Source organism: Anopheles nili, chromosome 2 (genome assembly GCF_943737925.1).
Source record: "Anopheles nili chromosome 2, idAnoNiliSN_F5_01, whole genome shotgun sequence".
In the NCBI taxonomy this organism is placed as follows: domain Eukaryota; kingdom Metazoa; phylum Arthropoda; class Insecta; order Diptera; family Culicidae; genus Anopheles; species Anopheles nili.
The window spans coordinates 67734360-67747984 of record NC_071291.1 but is presented as its reverse complement, the minus strand read 5'-3'; the positions used below and the strand labels follow the sequence as shown (position 1 = coordinate 67747984).

The 13625-nt window shown below is 51.1% G+C and overlaps 1 protein-coding gene across 1 annotated transcript in view; it reads left to right on the top strand.

Moving 5' to 3' along the window:
- LOC128730914 (putative transcription factor SOX-15) overlaps nucleotides 1-13625 on the top strand; it is a 45087-nt gene that overhangs the window by 634 nt on the left and 30828 nt on the right. The gene's annotated exons all lie outside the window — the stretch shown is intronic.

Sequence of the window (13625 nt, the reverse complement as noted above, 5' to 3'; positions counted from 1 at the left end):
GGCTCCCCTGGAGCGGGTTTGCTATTTTGCAAAATAGGACGCCCTTCGCAACGCGGCCCCTTAGACGGCGCCGGAAGGACAAAACGGGGAAGATGGCTCTGTTGTGTTCGCAACAATGTTCCCGTTTCTTATTTGTTCGCCCGTTCGCTTCACCCGTTCTACGTTCTCTTTAGTCTTGGTGCATTATCTCAATTATCTGCGCAAGATGCACACGAGGGCACACCAACTTGTGGGTGCCAACGAACGATCCATCTCCAAGTCGCCTATAAGTCGCCTATACCTGCCTGGGATGAGACAGACTGAGGGGTTTGGAAAATGTAAATAAAAAAATAGCCCTTCGCGCCACACCACTCGAACCCGGGCTCGAATTAAGACTTTATACCGTAGGGTATAATTTGCATCCAAAATTGCCCGCTTCCTCCCGTTGCCAACCTCACTCCCTGCTCTTTCTCACCTGGGTCATCCCTCGTCCCGTTGAGCGCGCGATAATCATGTGACATCACGCGTGCTCCACGCGTGCATTTGCGCAAACGGCAACGCACCGACGGCGGCGACGACGAAGATGGCAAACGATGATTTGCGCCCGATTTCCCGGACCCTCGAAGACGGGGCCCGGAAGGGTGACGGTGCCTGTGAGGATGCTTCGAGCCTGCGAACAGGGAACTTAGACGACAAACTCAACACCAAAAAGAAGAGAAAAACAAACACTTCATTGGGGCTTATAAAAGATAATTCGTATAATTTTCTGCCCCATCGGTGTTTCTGCGACGAGCTGGTGGAAGTGAGGGCGACGACAGCCAAGCAACGTTGAAGAAGATGATGATGGTGATGCGAGCTGGTGCAATCCTTCAGGGTGAAACGGCGACAATCACACCTCGGAGCGCTAAAGGTGCGATCTTCAACCCTTCGGGGAAGCGATGCACGCGCTGATGACGGTTAAAGGGTAGTAAAAATGATCAAGCAAGTATTAGAATTCGGGAAATCACTCTACGGCGCATGATTTCGGTGTGATAAAGCAATCCAAACCCAACCAAACCAAACCGCTGTTTTTCAAACGTTCTCTCACGACGCTGCACATCGTCCCAAAGGGTTAAACGGGCATGGAAATGGGCCGTCCTTCGGTGCGATCGATCCACCCCGATACGGCGCAAGGACTGCAGCGCCGGAATGACGCGGCACCGTGGCACGAATCTTGCTCGAATTACAGGTTTTCGTTTGGCGTGGCACAACATCGAACGCGCGCGATCGCGCCTTGGCCTCGGACTCGAAGGTCTCGGCAATTTGCACCCACGCGAATCGATCGGCGGGCGCATCATGTCCGTGTGTGTGTGTGTGTGTATGATGAGGGCGCTCGTCTGAAGGGTTCAGGCGACGTGTCGCAGACAGCGCCTGACAAATTTTCTCCCCGATCTTTGATCTTTCGTCAAATGGCACCTTGGCTCGTCTCCTAACGCCTGCCTTCGCGCGCATGCAGATGAAGGATGCTCCTCGATGGGAGTGGGAAGGGAGGTGGGGGGAGGAGATCGTTGAGTTGGAGGGACCATCAAAGGGGGCGTGATGGGTTTTTGGGGACTCCAGCCCGTACGTGGGGGAGTCAAAACAAAACGCCTGCCGAAAGAAGAGAAGGATGAAAAAAAACACACACACACACACGGCCCCAGGGCGCGAACCAGCGGGATTCCGTGGCCGATCGATCGCGAGGGTGTGGTCCCTCCGAAATGGGCGATTTCCGGTGCCACACCGAAAAAAAGGTGCTGGATGAAAATGTACAAAAAAGAAGCACACGCACACCACCGCGCATTTGAGTTGAAAAATGCGTCGCCCAAACTGACGGATGGTTGATTGATTGGTTTCGAACAAGTTTCATTCATCACGCTCGCTCAGAGCGATCGTGGATTAAGCGAAGGTTAAAACATGTTTGTTGCCAAGGAAACAACGTCCCAGAACATTGCTCTACGAGCACGCCTGCTACGATTACTCGTCAAGTGCTGCGGGATCATCTGATGGAAGAATGGTTAAAGAATTTTCAACCAGTTTTGCGTCAACCCTTGAAATCGGCATTCAAGCAATAAAGCAAGTAATTCTTGCATTTATTCATCCTCCTCGTAAAACAGTGCCACTTTCACCGTGACATCTCGCTCGTGGAAGCAGCCGCGCTTCGTTTTATGACGCCTTTTAGTCGACAAAATTCACGAACCTCCTCGGAGGGTAGAATTTTAATTCGCACCAACATCGCACGGCTCATTAACTGGCCTCAATTTTTTTTTACAAAAATACCCTCGCCCCAGCAGGAGAAAGTTAGCTCGTCGGTTTGGGCTGCTGCTTTGACAAACGTTTAAAATATGTGCGTCGGGGATTACGTCCGGTGGGAAACGGCTGGGAAGAAAGTTCAGTGTCTCCCCCCTCCAAAAGGAGCAACCGCGAGACAATGCACGAATTACAAATCCGAATTCGATTAACGAGCCAGAGAGCGAGAATGGGCGAGTGGAGAGAAGAAGATAAATTAAAAAAAAAATCAGCAAATCACTACCCGAAGCGGATTGCTGCTCCTGGTTACAAAAGGAAAAACCATCCCTCGTCCATTGGCACCCCTAATTAAGATGCGTCCCGTTCGCACGTTCGTTTAACGGGGGGAAGTTTAATTTTTGGTGCCACCCATTGGGTTGGGAAATAATTGTCCCGCTTTAAGCCGTGGTGTGTGTGTGTGTGTGTGTGTTGCCCAAGACGACGCAGTAATAATGTCGATAAATAAAATAATTAATAACGAACCGTCTGGCAAGGCGATCGAGCCCTCCCCTTTAGCTAGCGCATGTCGGCATTTCTTTTCTCTCTATCTATCTCTTTCGCTCTTTGGTGCTATCTCTTGAAAAGCCGTCCCTTCTTCCCCATTTCGATCGCCTTCGCTACACGCTTCTAATTTATAAAGTGAGTTTAATTGACTCCCGATCGCGGGCAGGAAAATCTGCGCGGATTAGCCGGCTCCCGGGGTGGAAGGATACCGAAGGAGCTCCCCGGTGGAAGGAGGAAGCAGGGGGTGTTCGCGGGTTTAATGCCGACCCGACGGTTTTAGCTTATCGTGTGCGGTTGCGCTTTAAAGGGAAGGTTGTAAGCTCGTGTCCATATTTGGATAAGCGCACGCGTTTTTTTTCCTTCATCTCCTTCTGCTTTCGTGCTCCTTTTCTTTCTTCCCGCTCGCGAACTGGTGGGTTGGGGGAGGACCCAAAAGGGGGTGGGGGAGAAGCGGACGCGTTTATCTGAAGGGCGTCCAGTTGTCGTCACTCGAGCCTTCCGTCTTCCGCACCCTTTCGTCCTCGATCGGCGCGATCTTTCGCGATCGTGGCAACAAGTTTCGCAGCTTCCGCAGATCGGTTGAGCTTTTTTTGTATTTAATCTCGCCTCGGTGGCGGTGGTGCACATATGAGTGGTGGAGCGAGGATGAGGAGGGGGCATGTATGTTTAAAAAATCCTCACATACACACACACACTCGTGAGCAAACGCAAAGCCCTTCGAAGGATTTTAATTGGATCGCAAACTAGATATTAGCGCTGTATGAAACACGGGCGCACGCGTTGAAAGAAAGCACCGAGGTATATGTGCAAAAAGGAAGCAGGAAAAAATTGTTAACCAAAACACCACACGCCCCTGGAGAACACGGGAACTAAAAAGGACAAAGCAAACCAAAAAAACCCACGCCGGGTGAAAGAAAGCAAAAACTCGCGAAACAAGTCGCGAACGAGGAAGTTGAGAACGATGAGGCAGCAAAAGAAGCAAAACCGAGCGCCGGCCGGCACTGATAATGAAACGAAGGGATGTAAAACGGTTCCCTCAAGGGAAAGCAAATAAAAAGGCGGGGAAAAATAATAAACAAATCCAAATAGTACGCGACTGTGCGCCTAAAACCCACCACGGGAGTCTCGAAAAGCATCCTCGGTGCTGGATTCCTTCCCTAAAGGAAGCCCCCTGTTGGCCGGCTCGCCGACGAGATTATGGGCCGTTGATAATAATTTTAATAACTTAAGTGCTTTCTTCGATCGGTTAAATGTGCACCGGAGCCTGGTGCGCTTTTTTGTTTCCACGTGCGGCCGCGAGATTAGCTCGGCAGCGGTATTTTAAAAGTACACGACCGGAACCGGCCCAGCTCGGGTGGCGCTCGATAACGTCACAGCCACCGGTGGCACAGGGTGAGTCTTGGCCAAACGGCAGGACCCCAAGGTGACATGTGTAGCTAAGGAATGGACAAGCCCAAGCCCGCGGAGGAGAGATTGCGAGCGTTCTGTTCGTAGGCATTTTAAGCTGGAATTTCGCTTCTGCTCGATAAGCAAGCCGCGCGTAACGAAGGTCACCGATGCCGGTGGTTACTTAGATGTTTGCAATCCACTCTCACGTATCCAGTAGGCCTCGGGAAAGGATGGCATTTTTCAGGCGAAAAGGAGAACACAAAAAAAAACAAGCGATTGAGCAAATAACGTAACATTTGATTGCAGCTCCACGCGGCTTCCAAATAGCTACCCATCCAAGGGTTGGCTTCTTCCGGTTTCCGAAGCGCATCGTTCATTATCCTCCATTACGCGCACGGCTTTTGCAAGTACATTACCTTTCGGAGGAATAAAACAAAAAAAAAACTTTCACTTACATCGCCCGGTGCACGGATGAGCTCCGTTCTTACATGCAACACGTTGGGGAGGGCTTCGACCTACGGGGTGGGATGAAAAAGAAGATGCAAAAAAAAAAGACACACTCACTTCACAAGTAAACTTTCTCACTTTTACTACCCCAAATTGCGATTGCGTCTCGCGGTGGGCGAGCATTAGCTCTGCTTCGATAGTTGTCACAGTTGCGTGGAAAATCTAATCGCTCCTTTGGCGCTGTGATTGCACCCGCGAGAAACAGGGTGGCTTACACACACACGCGCGCGTGCGATCGACACAGGGTGACAACCGAAAAGCGCCAGTCACCGACGACGACCCTGTATCCGCTTGCGTTTCACCTTCCAGACGCGCTTCGGCTGTCACTCTAACGAGCAGACGGTGGGGGTTTGGGCATAAATTAATTGTCCTTAGCATTATGCGCGGTGTGTTTGTGGTGGAACGAATCGAGAAGAAAAAAACGACAAGAGAAGCGAATAAAAAAAACACACTCAAAATTGAAAGTGTTTCACTCAATTTACTCTCCGGCCGGTGTCCTGGCGAATAAAACCGGCCAAGGAGAGGGTAAAAAAAGGAAAACAACAACCATTGTGGGGGCGCATCGAACACACCAACCTCCGGAGGGCGTAATGGAGTAATTTTGCGTGGGGCTGTTTTATGCACGTTCTGTTTTTTGGGGGCTGTTTTTTTGTGCTGCTGCTGCTGCTGGCGTGTGATTAGGTCCGCTCCCTGTGGCAGTTATTATTTTAGACAATTTATAGGTAGGCGTAAATTAGATTGTCTCCCTCGGTGTATTTTTTGATTGCGTCGTAGCATTTTCGTGGGGTAGCGATGCGTCACCGACCAACCAAGCTAGTTTGGCTCATCAAAAACTGAGGATCGTTTTTATGGATTTTTTGTCTGTTCCACCGAATCTCATGTGCCCCTGCCGTTCGGTGATGAGGTGAAAAATAAGGGTTCGTGCTCGTGAAGCGTTCCGGACAGGGACGATTGTGATGAAGTTTTTTTTTTGCGCTTTTTTTTGCTGATAAAAAAACCAGCAACTCAAGCACGAACAGGACTACCGAACAAAATTAGTTGTAATAAGCTGCGAAATTGCTAAAATGCCGACTTTTTCCACCGAACGGGTTTAAGGTTTTTCATCCATTTATTCGACACTCGCTTCACTCGCCCATCGAACGCCCATCTAAGCCCTATTTTACATACCAAGCTGACCCGTGCGTCGACTTTTCGCCCCGTTTCGGATGGGCTCGGCCTCTTTGCGAGGGTTTGGCTTTTGGGTCGCTGCCGTTCCGGTTGACGGAATTTCGACGGATGACGACACTCGGGCGAACTTTCCGTGTGGTTGTGCCACCTTCTCGAGCTCACCTTTGTGTTTGCCATCGGTTGGTTCCAGCTGGCGGTTTGAAGTTCGACGAATATAAAAATCCTCCCAAAAACGAGCTGCAACACACTAAAAAAAGGTGGCGTAAATTCTGATTCCTCAGCGCAGCAACGCAGCAACAAGACGAAAAGAGTCCGCGATTCCGATGGCTATGTCACATGTTTCGGGGAGCTTTTTCAGAGGACTTTCCAGTGCAAGGAATTTTCGTGCCATCCAAGGGCGGATGTCTTCATGCGTCATGTCGCCTTTTCTCTCTCTCTCTCTCTCTCTCTCTCTCTCTCTCTCTCTCTCTCTCTCATCACGAAAGTGCCGCGATTGATCGCGACGGCACATTTTCCGCTGCATTCCCTAAGGGGCGGTTTTCCTTTCCGTTTTTTTTGTCTCATTATTTCGTTCCGCTCCTTTCGCATTTTACAACCGGGAGCTGGCAGCTTCCCTTGTGAGGGGTTTTTTTTTGCTCTCTTCTGTTTGTTTGCTCGCTCTACCAACCGCTCGACAGGTTGGCTTCCCAACGGCACGGGTAATTGCACCACAATTGCTTAATGACACCGATAACACGTGTGTCGCATCGATAATATGACAGCCCTCCCGAGTGAGATCTTTATCAGTGCTATCCCCGGGTGCGTGTGTGTTTCCTGTTTCGGTGTTGTTTTTCCTTCTTTTTGTTTTTTTGCTGCATCTATTTCATGCCCCTGTGAGATGCGCCTCGAAAAGCCCACAAACGAATTGTGCGCGGAAAAACCGCCCAACATCTACCAGGTATCGGTGGGGTGTTAAACAACGAACTTTAGAACACATACGGTCTCCGGCCTCTGGTCACCCGACCGGACGTCGCCCTGATGACGTCACACCGGTACTTGGCGTTTGGCCCATTATCAGCACCGGACCGGGTAATAAATCATCGCTGGCTCGCCTCGATAGGGCCCCGATCTGGCAGGTATTTCGGCCCTATCGCGACCGAGATTAGAGACGGCAGTTCGCAAGCAGCACACGCAAGAGGGCTAAGCTTACGAGCTCAAAATAAATCCCCTCTCGATTGGTTCGAATTGCCGAGTAGGTTTATGGGGTCCTCTTCACTTGTCACTTCACTAGAGACTGATACGTAGATGATTGTAGCAGAAAAACACTCCGGCAAAACAGTCCCATCTGATGGTTCGAAGCCGGAGAAAAGGTTCTACGAAATTAAGACCCTTTTAAGGGTGGGCCTTTTTCAACAACAAAAAAAGGCTCACGAACGTGCACATGGTACGAACGATGCACATGCCGCAAGTGCAGCAAGTCATAAACGGCATCGTCTACGAGCACCACGCGAGGCGATAGTATTAAAGGTAACATCGAAACAACATCAATCTCACATACGACCGATACGACCGACGGATAAGCACGTCCACATCGAGCCACCGATAACTTCCCCGACACCTCGACGGTAGAACGTTTCCCGTACGTTCCCTCTTTGCATTATGCAAGTGTCCGCCCGTACCCTGCCACCTTCGAGGCCCTCTTAACCCTCTCCCCGCTTCGGTCGAGAACCTGACGCGACCGGAAGTGTTAATAGCGATCGGAAATGAGCCCGCGGAGGCGCGCTTGGTGATGCGTAAGAGACAAACACCGTCCCTTTTCGCGGGCTCCGTCTTTTGCTCGGGTGTCGCTTCCTGCCGGTTCAACCGATGGCACCCGTAACAAGTGGGTGAGCACAGCCCATCCGAGTGTGTGTGTGTGTGTTTTGGGTTGTCTTTTTCCCAGGCTTGACCCCAGGCGCAGGTTGCACTCGGACCCGCATGTTGGAGGCGGTGAACGCGGTCAGCTGAGCGTGTCAGAGCGTTTGAAGGTGATGAACAGGTCGTCGGGACTGAAAACGACCACACAAGGATCCGTCAGGCGCGTCCCAGAGGGCGCAGACAAATGAGACCGAGTTGGTGCTGGTGCCAGGGTATTTTTTTAATTTTTGTTAGGGCTCGAAACGCTCCTCGAAAGCCGCGAGTTGATGTTAAATCGAGACGTAACGTTCCTGCCACAGTTTGAAACTCATCCAGCAGGAAGCAGACAAGAAGAACGCCTCTTTAGGGTGGATATAAATGTTCGTAAAGCTTCCAGCTTTTTTTTTGTTTTGGAGGGGCTTTGTCGGCAAAATTCTCCTCGTGCTACTAAAGGCCATAACGGCCCTTGTCTGGCGTGGAATGTTACGATCGATGGAAATTCGCAGGATTTGTGCAGCTTTGGTGGAGATGCAAAGCGTACCGTACCTCTCATGTGACGCCACCATCGCCCAAAAAATCGGCTTAGACTTCCTCGCGGTCACCATAAATCTCGTCTAGATTTGGCATTGGAACCCCGAGCCCGGTCCGGGCTAAAATATGTAGCATACATATTCGTCACGTCCACCGAAAGGGATCTTCCCGGTATTGGCGGGTCCTTTTGCGGGTCCGCCCTTGGGGATCGAACGCATCGGCTGCCGGTTTCGAGCTGCCCGTGCCCATGGTTTTCTGCCAGGATTTTGCGCATATTTTGCTTCCCTCCGCAGTTGATTCCCTGCGAGTTCGCGTCGCGGGCAAACGGCGCAACATAAAATCAGCATAAAATCCGCACCGCAACCGCCAGACCGGTCCATAATTTTGCGGCAAACGAGAGCGTATCAAACGGGGCACGGAACGAGCCAAGAAGCAGCCAAGGGAAAACCCCGAACCGAAAAGACACAAACGTCACCCGGTTCGAGGCCGGCGACGGTCAGAAACTAGAAAATGTGGCCCCGTAAGCGTCCATCCGCGGGCATAAAGAACGGAACATTAAAGGGACAAGCGAGAAGGAAGAGCAGAAAGATAAAACGCCCAAGAAATGAAACGCGGTGTGGATAAGAAGGAGTAACAACATAAAAAAAATGGGAAAGAAATGTCGCAAACCGAAGGCGAATGAAACAAAACCTAAAAGCTGGGGGGGGAAAAAAGAAGGATAAAAAGTCAACCTAAAAGCAAAATAAAAACCCGCGAACGCAAACGGAAAGGAAAAACTGGCCAGCAAAAAAACAAATAAACACAACATGAAGCAAAACAGAAAAAAAAAACGAGAGAAGGAAAAACTGTAGCATAAAATTGTCGGCAGGGTGGACAGATTTTTCTTGCGCGCTCTGCGCGGGAGCATATTTTTTTCCCCCTCCTCTATCTTTCTGTTTCATTTTCTTACGCCCGAAGGACGAAACCCGCGCACAACACATCAGGATCAGGATCATCGTGTGTCGATCGCGCCGTCGATCGCCTCTCGTTCGTCCGCGTTTTGTGCCGCAAAACCCGCGTGTCCGCATGCGCTGCGCGATTGCGATCTTTTACTCCCGCTCCTTTCGGAACGGTCCCCCCCTCCCGTCTCCCCTTTTTCTCGGCCCTTCTAGCCCCACCGGCCCCACCCACTCACCCACTGAAGGAGCGAGGGCGCGAGCGCGCACGCGTTGAGACCATTTCGCTTATTGGCAATTCAAATAATCGTGCGCATTCTAACCGGCACTGCGCGTCCCGCGGCCACCATCGCCGGTTGTATGCTTATTGGCTTCTTATTATGTTCAGGACCCCTTGTCCCTCTCACCCCTCCCTCTTTATGCCTCTACCCTTCCCGCCCGGTGGCAAGATTGTACGGCTGTAAGCCAAGAAGCGGCTTCCATTCTGTAATCTCTTTTGAACACACACAAATCTCCCAACCGCGCCGCCGCCGTCATCGTGATTTTCCATTCGCTCCACCTTTCCACCGGGGCCAGTGGGGTGGTATGGAGAGGAGTTCGGTGTCCGACGCTTCACGCCCTCTACACCTCTTCCTGCCTTCCCAATCCGCGATCGAAACGGCACGGATGGTAGCGGCATCAAAAGCGCATACGCATCGGTCCGTTCGCGATGCGTTTTTTTTTTTTTTGCAGGGCTGCATCCCTTTTGGGGTCCTTGGCCACGGACCCTTGGTCGCCTCGCCGCTCGGTATGTAGATGGGGCGCATCCGTGCATGCATATCCGTGCATCGGGGGAAACCGAAATCGAATCGAGCCGCCCGCTTTCGGAGTGCTGCACCAAAGGGGAGCATAAATCAATGCCGTGTGACATATATCCTTCGGACGTCAGGGTACGGCTATTGGCTACTCCTGATTTTTTTGTTGCTTGTTGCTGCTCCTCGGAGGCTTTTTTTTGTGTAGGGTCGCTTTTTTGGTTTAGCATTTTCTCGGCGGCTCGATCGAGAATGTTGGGTGCCCTTTTTTGGACGTGCTGCTTTCGGAAGTTCCTTCTCGTGGGCTCGAGTCCTTACCGGTGCTTTTTTTTTTCGAAGGTGCTGAGGGTGCTTTTCTTCTACCTCTGGTGGAGTTGTAGGGGTGGGGCCTTTTTTTCGGGACGTTCGTTGCGCGTTTCAAGTGGCGAATGATCAATTGACCACGCTGTCGGGCGGGAAGTTGCCAACGTAAGGTGGCGGCCACGACGTTTAGGGCATTTCCTGTTTGTCTTTTTTGTTGTTGCAGTCTGTGAGCCTGTGCAGGACTCGCGAGACCACAACCACCACGACCAGTAAAACCTTTCAACGTGTCTTGAAACCAGTTCAATTTGATTTTCTACCAAGCTATCGTGCAAATTATTTTCAATTTTAATTTAAACTCGCGGCTCATAAAAAAAAGCTTAATGCGTTTGAAAATATTACTCACCCTGCGGGGTCGTGTTATTGTTTTCCCATCGGCAACAACCCCTCAGGTCGGCAGATAACCGAGCCGGAAGAACTCCAGCACTCGACCGACACTCGATCGCGAAAAGTCGCGCCACTTGAAACCGGAATCAATATCACGGCGCTCGTCTTAACCGACCGGCAATAAAAAGTGAGAGAAGGAAAAAAAATCAGCAAGGAATCAACTCTCGTCCGTGGCGCCTGGAGTGGTCTCCAAACAACGGTGGTTCGTTCAGACCGCGTGCGCTAATCTCATGCCACTCGAGGGTTTCCTTCGGGTGGGCAAATTAAGAGCCCTTCTGCTCGACGCCGCCGAGTGTCCCGGCGGTTAATCGATCGAAGTGGATATCGTGGAACCGCCTCGGAACAGATTTGTGCCCGTGGTACGCGTGGTAATTGAGCGCGCCGAAGCCTGCAGCTGACCGGTGTGTCCCTCGGGCGACAAATCGGCAAATTTAATTCGTTACGGATTACATTATGTCCTTATGGCATTGTTTTTCCCGTGGCGTGCGTTTTTATTTCCGCGCTTTTAAGGGGGGAAAAACTCGCGTCCGGAGATGTTTTTGGACCGTTGTTGGGAACAATGTCGACAAACAATGGCCAGCAGTGTTTCCCTGCGCCTGATTTTTTGCCCATTTTCCTAACTAAAACGCAAGAAACCAGCCAGCTGATGACGCGTGAGGAGTCGGGAAAATCTTGACATAACCTTTGACCTCGCCCGGCAGCCTAATGGGCGCCATTTTGCATTACGCGTCGTTCAAAAAGGCACACTCGTACACACTCGATTCGCTTCCAATACGAAGGGGTTCCCAAAAATCGTTCCCACTTTTCCCATTCCCGTCGCGGCGCTTTTATTTCATTATTACTTTATTTTTTTCTTGCCTTCCCCTCGAGCACTCGCAACTACTCCGCCCCGGGTGGTTTTGCATTTTCTGTTTGCATCGTCCCTACGGCAAAAGAGCCCACCCGGGGTGCCATTATTATTCGCTTACCAGCCAACTAGATCGACTCCCGAACCAGCGCGCATAAACCGCGCATTCAAACGCAGCATGCAACCGGGTGTGTGGCGTGTATGCACCATTTGGCCGTGTTCTTTAATTGACCGATCGTCGGTTGCGGTTCTCATGGCCGCGATTGGTTGGCTAGGAGTTTTTCTTTTTCTCCCCTTTACGCGAGCCGATTAAAGCATGCTTTTAGTTGCGTCGCGTATTTTGCGCGAGTGAAACCACGTCACTCGAGCGTGTTCTCGAAGGAAGCTGATTTGTTGGCCCTCAAACCATCCTGTGACGGAGTCACCAGACTCACCGAGAGTTCATTAATCGACCGTTGGACAAATAATTGCAAATCGTTGCCCCGTCGGCGTTCGATAAATAGGCTCCGGCACTTAGCTCAACCGGTAACGACGCGAAAAGGCCTTTATGATGGAGCGAGGGGCAAAAAAATCGCAACACACATGTGACAAAAGATCAACTTCCTTCTCCACCCGCTCGCAACAACACGCTAAAACCCACCCTTACACACACACACACACATACACCCACGTGCTGGCGAAACAACGGCCCGCTCCATTTGTCAATCATGCTTCCTTTTAATTAATCGTCCACCTAATGCCATTCATTTTCCGGGCCGTCGCGTCTATTCGCGGCAGTGGGGTCGAGTGCATGCGCGAAGGGTCCAACCCACCGGGTCGTTTACCGGCTTTAGGGGTGGAACCGGAGGGGGGGTGGTTTTGTTGCGCGAACTGTTGCGAATTGGCGCAGCAAAGCGGCGTACAAACGGTTGGACGGTTGGACAATCGAGCGTTGTTTGGTTGAGATGCCGCTCGGCGATTAGAAGCCACCTTTGGGCCACCTTGTTAAATTCCGGTAGCAAGGCTTGACGTTCGACTGTCCGAAAATTCTATTCCAATATCATCTCCCCTATGAGGGTGTAAATCATACAAACATACCAAACAAACATCGAACTGGATGGCTTTTCCCGTCGGTTGTTGTACGGTTATTTCGACATAATTTAAAAAAAAAACGTTTCGTCAAAACGACCGCCCGGCGGAGCGGAGCGTGGAGAAATAAAGCACATTTACACGCGGCTATGTAATTTGCATTTTCATTCGCAACGCTGACCTCTACGCGCGGAGTGGAGTGATGGAGAGTTTTGAGCAAAAAAAAAAAACAGCCAGGCAGGCAGACACAAAGATCTATTGCTGTTCGGACGGTTCGGAGCTAGGGAAGGTTCCATTTGCCTCACCCACCGATGCGTGGGTGGGGGAGGACGTTTAGTGGTGCATCCGGGTGGAAAGAAATGGGACGGCATCCAGCCAGCCAGCTCCAAAACACACACCCACACACGCAAACATGCAGAAATCAGTTTGCTTCGATGGAACCGACGCCTGAGTGGATCGGCGTCACGCGTGCGTGAAGGAAGCGCCCTGCGGAGTGATGCGTGTCCGTGAAGGTGTGGTCGAAAATTCCACCCCATGGGGGCACCCATTTTCCACCCGGGCGGGAAAACGCCCACCCTGGGAGGGGAGCTTTCCTAATATTCGATTTAATGGTCGATGGGGGAAGGCGCATAAATCATCGGCCTCGCCAGTAGAGATGGCAGCGAACGGGAACGGTGTAGAACAGCTGTTTCGGGGAGCACTATCTGATGCATACGTTACACGGCTCCGTGATCAAACGGGTGTGTATGATGGACGGTGGGCGGGAAAAACAGAGAGTTTGTGTGGAAATATTTGCAGCATCATCCGAACGGACGGCTGACAATTCGCTTGATGGTGGCCTGATTTTTTCGTGCCCTCTGATGGATGCACCTGCACGATGCAGTTGCATTGTTGAGCTGTTGCAATGCTTGCCTGGCACTGCTAGAGAGTATATTATTAGTATGTCATTTTTCCCGTGTTGCTTTCTCCCTAAAAGAG